The 18,783-nt window shown below is 37.1% G+C and overlaps 1 protein-coding gene and 1 long non-coding RNA gene across 5 annotated transcripts in view; both read left to right on the top strand.

Moving 5' to 3' along the window:
- Positions 1–18,783, top strand: part of FOXO3 (forkhead box O3) — a 126,595-nt gene that overhangs the window by 42,376 nt on the left and 65,436 nt on the right. The window lies entirely within an intron of this gene.
- On the top strand, positions 29–10,888 carry LOC128315557 (uncharacterized). The gene is made up of 2 exons (XR_008298423.1): positions 29–4,577; positions 5,809–10,888. It is a non-coding gene; the product is annotated as an uncharacterized LOC128315557 (long non-coding RNA).

Genomic DNA, 18,783 nt, shown 5'->3' with positions numbered 1-18,783 from the left:
AACTGAGCCACCCAGGCGCCCCGAAACAGGGGACTCTTAATCTCGGGGTTGTAAATTCAAAATCCCCATTGGGTATTGAGATTAAACTCCCCACTGGGTATTGAGATTACAAAAATAAAATCTTAAAAAAAAAAAGGTGGGAACAGAGAATTACAAGAAATCACTCAGTCTGCCTAATCTTGTGCCTTGTCTCTTTTCTACCTTATATTCATCCAGAAGAATTAAACATGGGTGTGCTGCCATCACTAATAGACTTAAACAAAGGAAAACCTTCGAGATGTGAATCACTTTTTGTAAAAACTGATTAATATAAGCAATATAGGTAAGAGAGAGTGTGTATGTGTTTTATCAGGATAGTAGCCCATTTTTTACTCTTATAGATGAGAGTTAAGTATAGTCCTTTAATGCAAGTTAAGAGTATGTAGAGCAGTAGTTGCTTTTTTTCTCCCTTCTTACACTAAAGTGTTTTAGTGTTTTTTTCAGTGTGACTAGGCAGTGATTTTGAAGGGATAAAGCAGGAAGAAGAATATTTATCTATGAAAACCTGAATGTATTTGTTTTCTGAGATAAATGAAATCTTTGGCTTGAAAATTACTTTCTGGTAGAATATGGCAAACTGACATTCCTTCCAGGTAAGACATTTTTTTCTCTTTGTGTTTTGAAATCTGTAGTTACTTTTCTTCATCTGTGGGTACCATATTTAAGATGAATCAAGATTTCAGTAAAAATTGTTTTATTGTTAGAATGGCAAATCACTCTGTAGGAGATTGGATGATTTCAGAAGAGATTGTGCTTACTACTTTGGTGCTCAGTTAGTGTCCTGTGACAAAGACAGATCCCATTCTTACAAAGAAACAAATTAAGGAGGCTGGAAGAATCTGGCATTTTTCTCTTTAAAGTTATAAGAATTATTATTCATTCAGCCATTTAAATATCTCCTACAAGTTTGTAGCCGAAGACTAATAATGAAATGAGCAGATAAAGCAAAGCATCATCCATGAAAACTATTCACTTTCTCAGGTATGATAAAGAAAATCTTCTCTTTTCATTTTTCCCAGTTTATCATGATCCTTACTGCACCAGTGATCTTAACATTAAGTATCTAGAACATTCACACACCTTTTGGCCTAGGAAGGAAAGTGTATTATTGAACATCAAGCCAGTCATTCTTACATCTAGGTGTTACATACAACCTAATTTGTCAAGCATTACTTTTGCTATAAAGAGAACGCAGGAAAGGAGTTCTGCTTAATGGGGGAAAGGGGCAACCATTGGGGAAGTTTCGGATGGAGCATTTTCTTTGAGCTCAGCCTGTACAGCTTTCCCCAGGGCAGTAGAAGAGCCCTGGAATCTGTCAACTTCATTGAAGCTCAGAGTTTCATTTTATCTTTGAAACAAAAATTTCTCTATGTGTTATATTTAGACAACATTTTTTATTTAAAAAGAAGTATTTTTATAACAATCATGGAACTATCTACAGGTCTAAGAACTCCTAGAAGAATCTTTGACTACGAATTTGACCAAGAACAGTGGCTTATGCAACTCTGAAAGCACATGATGTTGAGAATGATCAAATGGAAACAGCATCGAACCCTCAGACTTCTTTGACTAAAATGGTGATGTACAATTCTGATCTGAGGGGTTGTCAAAAGACAGGTCAACATCATGCAGAATTCATTTACTGAGGAGGTCAGAAGGTACTACAGAGAAAAACATATTTTAAGCGATCAAGATTTATTATATAGATATTTCAGGAAAGATTTGCTCATGAAAATCTAGAATTATTGTGGATATAGTAAGTAATAAAAAGAAACTCAAAGACAGCATTATATTTCTTGGTGGATAAATGAGGTAAAAACATTGGATTCCTTTTACCTCTTCAGTGGCAGGTTAAGTTTTTGTGGATCATTATACTTTTGTGTGACTGTGTGGAAGAACTTCCAACATATTTTGTGTTCTTTCTGGATTTGGATAACACTCAACAGAAGCCTGCTTTCGCCTAAAATGAGTGAATAGTCCTGTTCTAAAACTGTATTGAAGTGTGGAGGCTTCATATGATTTATTAGTACATAATACTGTGTTTGACATTGACCTATTTGTGGACAAGAAATATTCAGTTCACATTCATTGTTCATTATTGTGTTTGAACCACAAATAAATGTTATAGTTCTAGGGCCTGTGCTAGAACTGAACTGCCTGTGAATTCTGCCAAAGAAAACAGCCAGCCTGGATGTTTCAGAGCCCCTTAAGTTTTTGAGGGTTGGTGGATTTTTTTTTTTTTTTTTTTTTTTTTTTTTTTGCTTTTCAGTGTGTTTTGTTGGGTCCTTTATAAATATCTGGAGTATTGTCTTAACTCCATTTCACCCCTTATGGAGATGCCCTCATGTGCCATATCTAAATGTCGTGAATGGGAAGTGATTTTGAGACTTGTCCCATTTTGTTGTGCCTTGCTCACCTGTGGATCATGATGGCTCAGTGAGGAGAGAGAAAAGGATATTTATTTAAAGCCAAATGCTTCTCTTTTGCAGATTTTCTTCACACTGTTCCACGTGGACATGGCTTCTTAGCTCTACTAATTTTCATTTTTAAGCATAAGATATTCCTTAGGCCAAAATAAGCTTTGTAATTGAGATAAGTGAAGTTCATAGTCCTATTCTCTATTATAGGGGTCCTTCTGTTTACTACTGATTTTTTGCATACATACTGTGTTTCAGATACATATGTCTAATCCATACCCTAAAAGTTACTCATTTCTCAGAAAAGAAACAGAAGCTTAGATCAATTAAAAGCTTGCCTAAGATGACACTTTAGTAAAAAAAAAAAAGGGGGGGGTAGATCAAATCATCTTAATTTCGCAAATGGTTTGGGAATGATTGGAATTACCCTAGAAAGAGAAGGTTTGTTTGCTTTTGTTTTGTTTTGTTTTAGCACAGGGAGTGCTAAGTGGGATGGTTCTGTTTTGATAACCTGCTTAGATAAAATGAGGGACCAGGCTGGGATAGGGGGGTGGGGTGGATGGGGAAGTGAACATGGAAATGTAGCATGAGGTTGAAGTAAGACAGCAAATTAGAAGAACATTTGATTAAAGGGAGAAGTCACAAGATGCATTTATTTTGTAAAATGTGGTACTTTCACATCACTCAAAAAAAAAAAAACCAGAAAAATCTGTCTTGCAGTGTGAGCATGTGGTACCTGATAATTAATTGATTTGTAAAATTGTCATTGATAAAAATTTTTGGATTTTTTCAAATGTAAGAATTACAAGTAAAATAAGTTTGTGCCACAAAACAACTTTGGTCTGAAACAACAATTACACATTAAAAGAGGTGGTGGGCACCAGGGGGCTCAGTCCGTTAAGCATCCAACTCTTGATTTCGGGTCAGTTCATGATCTCCAGGTTCGTGGGTTCAGGGTCTGAATCGGGCTGTGTGCTGACAGCGTGGAGCCTGCTTGAAATTCTCTTCCTCCCTCTCTCAAATAAATAAATAAATACAAAGGTGGGACAGGGTCAGAAGACAACTAATTTGGTATTGAGCGTTCGAAGACTGGGATTCTGCGTAGTTTGACAGGAGGCTGATCTGAGCATCTTCCTTGGTTGTCAGTGTTCTCAGCTAATGACTAATTGCTGCTCTTGCCCAGAAATCCAGAAACTCTGGAGATGAGGAATTCTTTTTGAAACTAATTCCACAGTACATCACCCCTTTTGTTCACCACCACACACTGTACCCTGGCTCCTCTTCCCAAGGGCGGTTCATTGGCACGTCTGTCTGGTAGGGTGGCGTTTTCTGCATAGTAATCAGGCCTCTGCAATTGTGACATCCCTCCCCCTCACCCTAAACTCTTTGGGTTCTTGACACGCGGTGGCAATGCCACTGGTAGAACAAAAATCAAAAGGAGAAAAGGGAAAAAAAAAGTCTTCTTGAATTTGATGTGACTGCATAGTTCTGCCACGTTGTGGTTAAGGAAACTCCTTTAAAAACTTTCTTCTTCTTCCCAGGAAGCAGCCTTGTGAACAGGCAGGTTCAGAAAGCCAGGGAGCCAACAGATTTTTTCTAGTCATTTACCAGCCTGTCCTACTTTATACCAAGTGCTTAGTGATCAGTGTGCACATTTTAAATGGTTAAAATTTGTATTTTGACCCCTTTTAGTATGTGCTAATTTGCAAAACTTTTAAAAGTTGGCTCTTTGGCCACTGTTGTGTGCAGTTTTCATTTTTGTTGCCTGTGTGATAAGAGTGGGTAGGGGCAATGTCTCCTAAAGATAGCTCAACATGAGTACATTGAAGGAGGCAGTGCAAGTTTGGCCAGCAAGTGTCCATGTTTTTTCTTTTGTTATGTTTAAAAAAGAAACAGACCCCTGGAATATTAGAATATTTAGGAGCAAGGTGTTATTGTTTCTTAGACTCACAGAATTTATAACTAGACTTTTATTAACTTGTGTTTTTTATCTTGCACACACAAAAGGGCATACTTAGAAGATGAAAGATTTATCACAAATTGAAATACTATATAGAAGACTAATGTTCCCTATACTCTCTTCAGAAACTTGCCTCGCTAATACTGTATTTTCTGATTCTGGTAAGGCTACATGTCTTGAAAATGGGATTGTGAGGTGTATTTGTTTCCAACCCTGTTGATCTTGCTCTATTCAGATGCCCAGATGATTGTGGACACATTCTGCTCAGTTTCCAAAACCCAAGGGAGTTCCCATATGGTTATTTTTCTGAAAATCCTGACTTAGTAAGATATAAGCATCCTTTTGGAGGGGGTCACAGATGAAATTCCTTGGATGCCTTACCTCAGATGCTAAGGAAGAAATTTACACTCACTCAATAAATGTTTATTGATACCTACCATGTGCCAGGCACTGAAATGTGTATTCTTTAACAGTGGGTTAGCCTGGAAGAACTATTCTTGATCATTAGTAGTTTCTCAGTTCAGCACAGCAGCATTCTGACCACTGCTGGCAGCTCTGACCTTCATTCCTGTCCTATTTGCTGCCATTTTCCAAGGACCTTAGGATTATAGAATGTCAGACTTGAAAGATATATAGACCTTCTAGTCCACTTCTTTCATATGATTCATGAGGAGTAATGTAGGACTTCATATGCATACTCCCAGTTGGTCTCAAGATCACCTCGAGTTTCTCTAATTTAAATGTAAGTATCTGTTTAATACTGAGAGTCATTTTCAGAATGCTTGAGTTGGGTGAGATCTCTAGTTCAACCCCTTGAAAAACTGATGGGTGGATAAATTAACACTCCTACTTAAAGATGGTTGAGCATTGGCTATCACAGACATATTACAAGTAGTTCTGCCAAAGAGGCTTATGCTAACCAGGAATTATCTTTTTACTCTCAGAGGGATACGGACCATAGACTAGATTAGAGATGTAGTCCAAATAAAGTAGAAGGATGATTAGAGAACTTTTCAGAACTTGTTAAATTAAAAAAAAACCCAAACCCAATCCTTTTCTGATGCGGCTATAATTTCTCTATCAAAAACAAGATCCAGAAACAAAAATGCCCTGACAACAATCAGGAAACCAAATATCCTACCTGCTAGCCAACTGTATGGGTTGTGAACACAGTGTACCATTTGGGATACCTTTGAGTTGTCTTTAGGTTTATTTGAAAACAACTCCAGTGTGTTCACGAGTGGCAAACAATTTAAAAGCTCTTTATGGCCTTGGTACTTTTATAAAATTTAGCATTTCCAGTAGTTCTTCAAAGTTTGAAGAGAAGTATGCTGTTATCACAGAGAAAAAAGTAAAAGCTTAACTTTTTTTTTCTTTACCCCTCCCCCACAGCGGTCAGAACACTGGCTCTAATTTCCCTGGACAGATTTGTTTCAGGCTCAAGATAGCTGCTTAAGCAGTTCATGTGTATAGAACTGTGTAGAACATGTATCCTTCTGTTAACACTGAGGTGGCCAGAGTGCTTCCACCAGCTGCAGAGGTGTGTTAGCTGGACCTCGAGATTTTTGCCTTAATCCAGATGGACAGTTACCAGAGGACATGATGCAGAAGAGGTTATTGGAGGTTAGTTCTGAAATGTCTTTAAGATCAGCCTACTGTAATTCACATTCAGTAAAGCAGTGGTTTATAACTGGTAAGCTGAGTAAATGGATTATCTCTAAGCCTTACTATTTTTAGCCTTTTCCCCAAAATGAATGGTGAATTGTCACGTCTCTTCCAAAAGCTTTTGTTCCCGTGAGTGCTTAGAGATGAGATAGAGCCCCATCATTACTCCTAAAAGGAAGGCAGTGGGTGGGAATGGTTGTACTGACTCGGGGTAATGTCCAACATTCAGAGAGAGGCCCTGGGAGTTAATACTCTGGTGCCCATGGACCTAGGGTCTAGTCCAGGTTTAGCTACTTAGTAGCGGAGTGAATATGATAAAGCTCTGGGTCTTGATCTCTTTAGTTTTAACATTAGCCAAAATACTGTCTGTCCTGTGTACTACTTTTAAGGTGGTGGTGACAGTAGAGTATTGAGATTGAAGATGGTATTATTAAGAAGGAGAGGACAGAAGGCTAAATAACAGGCAAGTGAATTTGTTTCTCACTGTGTCTAATGCTATGGATCACCGTAGGGTGAATGTATTTGTGTTTCTGGGTCAGCCACATGGGACAACAAAGTGATCTCTTAAATTGGAAAGCAGTGTTGTTCTTACTTGGCTATTTCTTCATGTCACACCCCTTTAGTGGTGCACATCATGGTCCTTCTGTTGTAGCTTAGTACCTGACAGCATGCATATACATGCAGGTAATGTGCCTAGAGGCTTTAATTTGACCTGGCTGCTTTTTCCCTAGGCTAGAGTCCTTTCATTAAACTCAGAAGATGTGCGTATTTGATGAAAAAATATATATATACGCACATACATACACTTTTAAAAAGAAAAAAGTTGGAGAAGACCTGTTATAATCCTTCTTAATTTAGGTGTTCCTTGCAGATTTGGTCATTTGCACATGAGCTATTTATTTAGATTCATTAAGAGATTTTCTGTTCTTTGTTTTCTGTGTTTTGTTTTTATCTATGCTTAGGCTTTATAGTTTATTGCTTTAAGAGGAGAAGAATTGGATGGATTTATAATTTATTTAACTATTTCTTTGTTGGAGAGCACTTGTTATTTTTTCCCTTTATTTTAATATTCTATATAGTTATTGTTTTTATAATTTTATTTTATTTTTATATGTTTATTTTTGATAAAGACAGAGCATGAGTGGGGGAGGGGCAGAGAGTGAGGAAGACACAGAATCTGCAGCAGGCTTCAGGCTCTGAGCTCTGAACTGTCAGCACAGAGCCTGACGCAGGGCTCAAACTCATAAACCGTGAGATCATGACCTGAACCGAAGTCAAATGCTTAACCGACTGAGCCACCCAGCCACCCCGATAATTTTACTTTATTTTAATATAATTTTTAAAAATACTTATTTATGTTTGAGAGACAGAGAGTGAGCAGGGGAGAGGTAGAAATGGAGACACAGAATGTGAAGCAGGCTCCAAGCTCTGAGCTGTCAGCACAGAGCCCGATGCGGGGCTCAAACCCATGAACTGTGAGATTATGACCTGAACCAAAGTCACATGCTTAACTGACTGAGCCAATCCAGGTGTCCCTGTTTTTATAATTTTAAAATAAGAGGAATGCATCTAAGTGTTCTGTAAATTGCTAAGGTTCTAACTGTGGACTCCTGACTAGGAACTCACAGTAAACTAGCTACAGGGAAATTTGGCTACAAGAAATGCAATAGAATTGAGCAGAGGATTCCGTGTTTGTAAGTGTGTACAAATGAGTCACGAGACTGGACCTCTCAGCTCAATAGGCTGAGCCTCTTCTTTGTGCTCTGAGTCAAAGAGGAAAAAAAGTAAAGGACTGACGTGTGTGTGTGTGTGAGAGAGAGAGAGAGAGAGAGCACGCGCACGCGAGAGCGAGTGAGAGAACACATTTCCATTCTGTGGCCTTTACAAGTAGATATGTGATAGGGGTAAGAGCTGGCAAAATCTGAAGCCTATAGGTGCAGTTTAAACAATTCAGAGGACAACCCCCACATGTTTCTTGTCCTTATGCTTTTTACTTTTTTTTTTTTTGATTTTTATTACTTCTCCTGCCTGCCCCCCCGCGCCCCCCCCCCCCCCACATTTGTGATCCAAGGAGGATGAAGACCTTTTTCTTACAATCCTGCTGTTTGAAGCATTTGGATAATTTTACAACGAAATAAAATTATCTCTTTAAAAAAATTTTTTTTTAATGTTTATTTATTTTTGAGACACAGAGAGACAGAGCATGAACGGGGCAGGGTCAGAGAAAGAGGGAGACACAGAATCTGAAACAGGCTCCAGGCTCTGAACTGTCAGCACAGAGCCCAATGTGGGGCTCGAACTCACAGACCGCAAGATCATGACCTGGGCCGAAGTTGGACGCTTAACCGACTGAGCCACCCAGGTGCCCCTAAAATTATCTCTTAAAAAAGAAAAAAACAACTATGAGGCGTCTGGCTGGCTCAGTCAGTGGACCATGAGATTCTTGATCTCAGGGTTACGAGTTTGAGTCCCGTGTTGGGTGGAGAGATTACTTAAAATCTTTAAAAGCAAACAGAAACTATGGTGATTTATTTTGAAATTAACCTGAGGGGAAAAAATTAATCTATTGAATGGTATAATTTGAGTGTAATAAAATTTGCCATTTTATGTGCAGAATGTGAGTTTTGATAAAGGTATACAGTTGTGTAACATCACAGTCATGATGTAAAGCATTTCAAACATTTTCATCACCACCCCTTGTACTCATTTCCAGCCATTCCCCTCCCCCTGCTTTTGGCCCCTTGGCAACATCTGAGCTGCCTTTGCCTTTTCTGGAATTTTATATAAATGGTGTCATACTATATGTAGCTTTTTGTGTTAGCTCCTTTCACTTAGAATAGTGCATATGAGATTCATTCCTGTCTTGTGTCAGTTCATTCCTTTTAATTGCTATGAAACATTCCATTTTGTGAATATTCCATGAGCAGAATATTTTATCCATTTATCTATCAGTAGATGGACTTTTGGGGTTATTTCCAGTTTTTTGTTGTTTTTTTGTGTTTTTTTTTTTTTTTTTTTTTTTACTATTATGAATAAAGTTGCTTGGAGTATTCACATTCAAGTCTTTGGGGATATATTTTTCCATTTCTTGGGGATAAATCCCTAGGAATAGGATTGCTGGGTCATATGTACAGTGCATGTTAATTTTATAAGAAACTGCCAAACTGCCAGACCACCAAACCAGCAGTATAGGAGAGTTCTAGTTGTTTCCCGTCCTCTCCAACATTTGAATGGTTTGTCAGTCATTTTACTTTTATCCACTGTAGAATGTATTGAGTGTGTAATGGTAGATATCTTATACTTTTAATTTGCATTTGCTTCATTAATAATGTTAAGCATCTTTCTATGTGCTTATTTCTGATTTGTAAATCTTTGGTCAAGTGTTGAAACCTGCCTTTTTCAAAAATAGGAATATTTGTGTTCATACTATTCAGTTATAAGAGTTTTGTTGTATTTTGTTTTAATCTTTAAATGTGAAGAAGCACATTGATTTTCAATGTTAAACCAACCTGGTATTGCTGGAGTGTATCTGACTTTGTCATAACATGTTACCTTTTGTGTTGCTAGATTCAAGTTGCTAAATTTTTGTTAAGGATTTTTGTGTCTTCATGAGGGATATTGATCTATAAGTTTCTTTTAATATTTTGTCTGGTTTTGGTAATCAGAGTAATGGTAGTCTCAAAATGAGTCGGAAATTGTTCTTTCTTCTGTTTTCTGGTAGAATTTGTATTATCTTTCCCTTCAATGTTTGGTAGAATTCAACCGTTAATCCTTAAGAGCCTGGAGTTTTCTTTGTAAGGTTTTTAATTACCGATTCAATTTATTTATTAAATAGTGAGGCTGTTGGTTTTTAAATTTTTCCTGGAGTGAGTTTTGACAGTTTGTGCCTTTCTAGAAATTTGTCCATTTCATTTAAGTTGTCAAATTTATGAACATAGAGGTGTTTATGTTATTCTCTTATCCTTTTAATATATGTATGACCTGTAGGGATTTTGTTTTCATTCTTGATATTGATAATTTGTTTTCTGTCTTTTCCCTTATTCTGGCTAGAGCCATATGATTATTGACTTTTTCAAAGAATCAGCATTTAGTGTCATTGATTTTTCTCTGTTGTTTTTATGTTTTTAGTTTCATTAATTTCTGCTCTTTATTTTCATTCTGCTTGTTATGGGTTTGATTTGCTCTTTTTCTGGTAACTTAGGATGGAAGGTTAGACCATTTATTTGAGACTCTCCTTTCCTAACACAAATATTAAAAGATAAATTTCCTTCAAGCAACTGCTTTACCTACATATAACAATATTTGTTTTTTACTCTCAGCTGAAAATACTTTCCAATTTAGCTGGTGATTTCTTTTTTGATCTATGGTTTATTGAGAAATGAATTATTTAATTTCCACATATGTGGAGGATTTTCCAGATTTTATTTATGTATGTATGCATGTATGTATGTATGTATGTATGTATGTATGTAAGCAAGCTCTGCCCCCAACATAGGGCTTGAACTCATGATCTCAAGATCAAAAGTTGCACAGGCTCTACAGACTGACAAGCCAGGTGCCCCTCTATTATTACTTTCTAACTTAATCCTTTTGTGGTCAGAGAATCTACTTTGTATAATTTCAGCCTTCTTAAAAATTTATGGAGACTTGTTTATAGCCTACAATTTGGTCTGTCTTGGTGAATGTTTTATGTATATTTGAAAAGAATATATATATTTTCGGGTGTGTGTTCTATAAATGCCAGTTAGGTCAAGGGGGTCAACTTCATTTGGTGAGTGCTTGTTATATTAATTACTGTGAAATGAATTTTGAAATTCCAGCTGTAATTGTGGATTTGTCTACTTCTTTTTTCAGTTCTCTTTTTGCTTCGTGTATTTTGAAATTCTATTGCTGGCAGATAAACATTTAAGATTGTTCTGTATCTTCTTGATACATTGACTCCTTTGTTATGGAATGTCCCTCTTCATCCTGGCAATATTGTTTGTTAAAAATCTGTATAATAAAGGTAATATAGTACCACTACCACTCCAGCTACTTTTGTTTAGTAAGCTACTTTAACTTTCTTTCGATTACTATTTGTATGGTACCTCTTTTACCCTCCTTACACTTATAACCTATCTCTGTGTTTAGACACAACTAATCTTTGTATGTATGTATGTATATAAGCAGCATATAATTAGTTGGGTCTTGTTTTTGTTGTTGCTATTATTTAATCCAGTCTGACACTCTCTGCCTTTTGTTAGGAGGGTTTTTAAAAAGACCATTTCATATAATGTAATTGTGATTTGTTTAGGTTTAAATCTACTATCTTGTTGTTAGTTTTCTATTTGTCCTGTGTGTTTTTGTGTTCTTTTCCTGCCTTCTATTAAGTAGTTATTGTTTCAATGAATACCATTTACCTAGCATATTAGCCACATCCCTTTGTTATTTTATAATGGTTTCTCTAGTGTTTTACATGTTTAACCAATTATAGTCAGTCTCCAAATAAGACTTTATGTAGAATGTAAGATCCTTAAAATAACATGCTGCCATTTCTCCCTTCCTACTCTTAGTTCTATTTTATGTCTACATGTTATAAACATGTTATAAACGATATATTACTAGGTTGCTTTAAATAGTCCTTGTCTTTTAAAAAGATTTAAAATGAGGGAAGAAAATCTCTATCATGTATTGATAATTTCTGGCTTTTCATTCCTTTGATGTCCATCTGATAGCATTTCTTTCTGCTTGAAGAACTTTCTTAGGACATTTCTTACAGGGCCGCTCTGCTGGCAGTGAATTCTCTCAGCTTTTGTTTGTCTGAAAGTCTTTATTTTGTCTTCAATTTTGAAAGACAGTTTTACTAGGTATAGAATTCTAGGATGATGGTTTTTCTGTTCCCTTATTAAGGGTGTTCCTCCATTGTCTTCTGTCTTAATAGTTTATGAAAAGCACTTTGCTCTCATTCTATCTTTATTCCTTTTTTAAAAATTTTAATTGAAATTCCAGTGAATTAACATAGTGCAATATTAGTTTCAGGTGTACAGTATAGTGATTCAACACTTGCATACCTCACCTGGTGCTCATCACAACAAGTGCACTCCTAATATCCCCATTATCTATTTAACCCATCTTCCTGCCCACCTTCTGGTAACTATCAGTTTGTTCTCTATAGTTAAGAGTCTGTTTCTTGGTTTGCCCTTCTCTTTTTCCCCCACATTTGCTCATTTGTTTCTTAAATTCCACATTTGGGTAAAAATCATATAGTGTTTGTCTTTGACTGACTTATTTTGTTTAGTGTAATACTCTCTCTAGCTCCATCCGTGTCATTGCAAATGGCAAGACTTCATTCTTTTTTATGGCTGAGTAATATTTCATTGTGTATATATATGCCACATCTTTATCAATCGATTGATATTTGGGTTATTTCCATAATTTTTAGATAATGCTACTCTAGGTAATGCTACTATAAACATAAGAGCACATGTGTCCCTTTTGGTTAGTATTTTTGTATTCTTTATCTTCTTTTATTGTGTCTTTTTCTCTGACTGCTTATAATTTTTCTTCTTTATCACTAATTTTAATATGATTTGCCTTTGTGTGGTTTTCTTTATATTATTCTATTTGGGGTTTAAGTTTTCTTGGATCTATGGGATTATAGTTTTTAGCAAAAAAAAAATTATTTTAGCTATTATTTTTCAATTATTTTTTTCCTGTCCTCTTCCTCTCTTCTTCTTGACCTTAATTACAGATATGTTAGATAGCTTAATGTTGTCTTCCCACAGGTCACTGATACTCTTTTAATTTGTTTTTCAGTCTTTTTTGCTCTCTATGCTTCATTTTGGATAGTTTTGTTGTGTGTTAAAGTTTACTGATCTTTTGCAATGTCTAATCCACTGTTAATCCCATCCAGTATATTTTTTTATTTCAGATATTACATTTTTCTTTACCGAAAGTGCCACTGGATTTGTTTTTTATCTGTCCCTTCTCTGCTTCCTTTTTCTACCTGGAATATATTTAGAATAACTTTTTAACAACTGTATTGAGACATAACTCACATTGGCATGTAATTTATCCATTTAAAGTATATAAATCAATGCTTTTAGTACATTAACAGAGTTGTGCAATCATCACAATCTAATTTTAGAACATTTTCATCACCCCATAAAGAAACTCTTTACCCATTAGTCCCCATTCTGTATCGCTCCTCTCCAGCATACACAACCACTAATCTACTTTCTGTCTCTATAAATTTGATTATTCAACAAATTTCATATAAATGGGATCATATGATACATGGTCTTTTGTATCTGTTTCTTTTCACTTAGCATAATGCTTTTAAGGTTCATCCATGTTGTAATATGTATCAGTACTTCTCTTTATGGTTGAATAATATTCTACTTGCATGGATATATCACGTTTTATTCATTAGTTGATAGACATTTGGATTGTTTCAATTTGGGGGCTACTATGAATAGTGCTGTTGTGAACATTTATGTACAAGTTTTTCCATGGACATGTATTTTTATTTTGGGTATTTGCCTAGGAGTGGGATTGCTGGGTCATATAGTTACTCTGTGTATAACCTTTTGAGGAAATATCTGTTTTTCCAAAGAAGCTATACCAGTATAATAACCTGTTTAATGCCCTTGTCTACTAATTCCATCATCTCTTGTCATTTCTGGGTCTGTTTCTATTGATTGGTTTTTCTCCTAGTTATGAGTCATAATTTCCTCTTCCTTTTCATGCCTAATAAGTTTTACTTGGATACTGTTCTTGGGTGCTAGATTTTGTTGTATTCCCTTAAATAGTACTGGACTTAGTTCTGGAATGCAGTTAAGTTACTGGAAATAAGTTGTATCATTTTTTAAGCCAGCTGTTGGGCTTTATTAGGGTAAGTCCAGAGCAGCCATTAGTTTAGGGATGATTTAGCTCCAGTTCTAAAACAAAACTCTTCTGAGGATTTTATCTGATGGTGTGCGTATTATGAATTATTTCTGCTTTTGTTGGTGAAAACATGAACTATTCCTAGCTCTTTTTGAGCTCTGGGACTTAGACCAACTGTTTTTGGTGCTTTTCTCCCTAACTTTAAATGGTCTCCTCTCACAAAGAACTCAGCCTGAGATTCTAAAGGACCTTTGCACTGCTCCCTCCTTCCAGGTGTGCCGCCTTGCCAATTCTAGCCAGCTTGGCCTCCCTGAATCCTGATCTCTGCCCCCCTCAACTCAGTATGACTGCCACACTCTGAGTTTTCCTTTCTCTATGTTGTGGCTTGGAAACTGCGATGATCAGGCAATCATAGGACATGCTCATTGGTTTCACTCTTCTCAGGAATTAAGTCCTACACTGCCTGTTGTCCAGTGTCTGAAAATAATTGTTTCATATATTCTGTCTGGTTTTCTAGCTGTTACTCCATCATAGCTGAAATCCATGATAAATGCGATGTCAGTGCCAAAGCATGCTGCTGTATTAACCATTTAAAGTAGAGCTTGTTATATATAGGGAGAAGAAAAAGAGTTAGTGTTACCTGTGAAGCCAAGGCAGGAGACATTCTGCATGTATACTACAGAAATGGTACCTTTACTTTGTAACTTAGGGCATTTGTGATTTTCAATACAGTAGTCACTGTTGGAAAAATTGCCCCTTTTAGTCATCCAAGTAATATTTATTAAATATCCACAGAGTACTTGGTGCTGTGCCAGGCATTATTTTGTATTTGTACTTTTTTTTTTTTTATGTTTATTTTTGAGAGAGAACACAAGCGGGGGAGGGGCAGGGAGAGAGAGGGACAGAGGATTTGAAGTGGGCTCTGTGCTGACAGCAGAGAGCCCAGTGTGGGGTACGATGTGATGAACCATGAGATCATGACCCGAGCCAAGTCGGACACTCAACCCACTGAACCACCCAGGCACCCCTCTTATTCCTACCTCTTTTTTTTTTTTTTCCTACCTCTTAACAGTTGGAGTATGCCAAACAAATGAAATAAAAATAATTTTGCTATTCTGGTTACCAGTTAGATTCTTGGATTTATCTCTCAGGCTTTGACATTCAGAAACTGGGAGTAGAATATAGTATATTCTCAGCTGTAAAGTTGATCTCATTTCCTCACTGGCCATCTGTTTGTTTGTCTCCAAGAATAACAAAAATTTCATAGCCATATATGTATTATTTAATTACTTAAAATAATGAATGGGCTGAACCATGCTTGCCCCACTTTTGAAACAGTTCCTCCTATAGGCTGTTGCAGTAGGAAGCTAATACCTCTGATTAAGAATAAAGACCAGACCTACATAAGCATATGTTGTACTGCTGTATCTGAAGTCATGAGGGTGTGATTAATGGTCCTTAAGAGTTTTAATTTGGCGTGTCTTACTCCTAAATCTCACTTAAGCTTGGTTGCAAAGCCTTACAAATGAGTCTTCTGTTCATGCCAAGCTAAGACAAGTCACTGCCTTCTTGGGGCCTCATTTCCTAAGCCTGTCTGGGTTCCCTACAGGTTAAATTACAGGACAAAGCTTGCATGGGGTCGTAGGGAATCTTCACAGATCATTCTTGGAGCAGAGGAGTTAAGTAACATTCTTTGCCTGAAAGCATGGTTCATTTCCTAAGCCCAGTTCTAACAGTGTCCTCTTTTAAATCTTTAAGTTAATTAAATCCTTTCATTATATTTTTGGGGTCAGAAAAACAGACCGTGCTTGTACTCAGGAGTCTAGAAACACACAGCATCATTGACTAATTACTTTCTTGGAGGTCTTACATGGCTTCATGCTGCCTTTTGATTTGTTTTTATGTGTGAAACATTTTTTCTTAACACATTTAACGGTACATAGTTTTTTGTCTGCCCTTTCCTTAAATAGGAGGGTGACAGTTTCTTTAGGAGGAAAATATATGATGATAAGTGACCTCAGTTTATTTCATGTGGGATGTAGATGTTTCCCGTAAAAATTAAAGGTAACTGTTTTTTGCAGATAGGGCCCCTGTATTTTTTCCATAGCACTTTATTAGATGGAAGGGATTGTGTATGTTTAAAGACATGATGCTTTTCTGGAGGAGCTGGAATCGTTTGTATTATTAAGTCATGTTTCTGAGTCTGAGGATTAGAATACCTTTTTGATATGTATCTTGGAATGAGCTAATAATTTGTTTATAATAAGAATTTTATTCTTCAATAGCAGCTGTTCTTGGCAGCTTATTACAAAAAAATTCAAGTTGTAGTCTTTAATCTGGGGTGGGATTAGGGGAGAACAAAATACTATTAATGATTTTACTTGATACAAGTTTGGTTTATTTGATACAACTAGTGTCTTTATCGCATACTGCTTTATTACTGACATTCAGCAAATGATTCCCTCTGTGCCTGCGACCTTCTGCGATATCCAAAATGTAGGTACTTAAATGTTTGAATGAATGACACAACCTAAAGTATTCAAATGCTTACTAAAATGATGCCTTGTATACCCCTACTTCCAAAGAGAATTTTGAGGATGACTAGTATTTCAATTGTTCAAGTTGGATAATTTTGTTTGGATGGAGAATCTATGTTCTTGTGAAATTGAAGTTTATGAAATAAGATTGGAAAAAAATAGAGTGTATAATTGGGCACATCCTGTACTGCTTAGTGAATCACCAACCTAGTGTAATTGCCATTAAGCATTTTGGAAACCAGACTTGTATGTTCTTGCTCTGCCTGTAAAGCTAGAAGTTGCCCAGGGGGAGCAGCAGTTCATCTGGGCTAGAGTCACTGGAGTGACGCGTCGAGCCCCTGCTCATGTGTGTAAGCCATTTGCCTTGCTGGCTGACTGCTGATGTGAGTTGTGAAGGCATCAGATGCCGTCATACAAAGCAGGACCTTCCTTGGTCATTTTTAAGGCCATGACAGGAGTCATGTTCAAAATATAATTAATTAATAAGGCAATGTCCAGGAGAAAAAATTAATTGTATGTGTAGTTCATGATGTACCTTAGCTACTGCAATGAAAAATCATTGGAATGAATCTCTTACCACATTGGCCAGTCCCTCATCAGTCCAGTACAAACCTGCTTTGGGAGGAGTAGACGGATCATTAAGATGAAGATGCCTGAAAAAGTGAAATCCAAACCTAGGGCCAATTAGGTATTCCTACCCTTCTGACCTCATAATGTGTAAAAGTTTTCTAAGCGCTCTTAGAATGGCATGCCACAGGACGTGTGCATGTGCGTTTTTCTGGGAAGTGGGTGCATCTCACTCACTGGACTCTCAGAGGAGTCCACAGGATGAAGAGTCACTGACCTGGAGTGATAGGTATGGTTGTGAAAAGAAAGGCAAAGTTTTAAACCCAGTAAAAATGGCAGTACTCATCTTTGGAAGAAAAAGGAGCAGTTATTGACCTTCATCCGTTCCTGCGTACAGCACCCCTCTCACTCCAAGCCCTGAATCCTTTTAAGGAAAGACTTTGATTTCCCTTGTGGGCAGTAGTGTTTCCAGTAGTTGGTTAGGCTACTGTGTGAGATATGGAGCTAATTTTTAAAGAACTTTTTGCGTTGGAAGTACTTTTTCTTCTCCTTTGTCAACAGTGCTTGGCTTTCCTTTGAGAATTCCAGTGGTCTACAAGTCCCCAGCACTCTAGCCCTTGTGTGCTCCTGCAGGGTTATGGTCTTTCACATTGAGTCAAGTGAGTCTGAAATGGGAGATATCTGTCTTTGAATCCCAACTCCACTGTGGATTAGCTGTATGACTTTGAGCAAGTCACCTAGTCTCTTTGAACCTCAGATTGTTTTTGTTTTTTTTTGTTTTTGTTTTTTTTTTTTTTTGGCTATGGAATAGGGATAGTAGCTCCCTATGTTGAAGGGCTTTTGTAACAATTAAAAGAGATAATGAATATAAAATGCCTTGCATACCACTTGGCACTTTGTGAGCTTCCAGTAAACCTTAGCTGCTGCTATTAGACTGTGTGCATATTGGTGAATGTGTAATCTCTTCTTTTCCCCACTTGGTTGTCAGCAACTTGAGGGCAGGAATCATGCTTTTTTCTTGGTCTGTCATCCGGATTGCCTAGAATAATAATTGTTGGTTGCTTTTTCAATGTGGTCCTGAGTCCCTGAATCATTCCACGTCATAGGCATGTGTCTCAACTATTCTAGTTTTAATATGTGGAGCACCAGGGCACTTGTCAAGTGCTCTTAGAGACATTCCTCAGGCAGAAATGGTGGGATTTTTGGCTTCATTTTATTGGCCAGGTTGAGTTTGACTCTTTGGTCATGGTGTTTGGTGAGGTTCAGTCTTTGAGGTTTTGTAACTTCTTACAGTGTCAAGTCTATACTCCTTGGATAAGACAGAGACTTAAGTTCCATTCCCTCATAAATAGGGGAAAGGGCAGCTTCAAGTCCTATACTGTGAATGGTGGGTCAGCTCTTCCTTTTTGTACCATTTCCTGTTGGCAGCATCCTCCATTCCCATCCCTGACCTCAGCCCCGCCTAAGGCTGAGCCCTCTCAGTGTGGTCATACCCTTATCAGTCTGTACTCCTCTCAGAACGTAGATTAACTCATACCAAAGTCTTAGTCCTTAGTAGTGCTATTCATGTCTTACTTCTCCCTCTAAGAATATGAGGCTTTATAAAGTGAGTATGCAGAGGTGATATCTTAAGCCAGTGGTTCTTAACATGGGTGGGGCAGGTGTGTGTGGTTTTGCCCCCAGGTGACATTTAGATACTTTTGATTGTCACAAGGTGGGGTGGGGGCAGTGG

Source organism: Acinonyx jubatus, chromosome B2 (assembly GCF_027475565.1).
Source record: "Acinonyx jubatus isolate Ajub_Pintada_27869175 chromosome B2, VMU_Ajub_asm_v1.0, whole genome shotgun sequence".
NCBI classification, from domain to species: domain Eukaryota; kingdom Metazoa; phylum Chordata; class Mammalia; order Carnivora; family Felidae; genus Acinonyx; species Acinonyx jubatus.
This window is presented reverse-complemented; position numbering and strand designations above follow the sequence as displayed.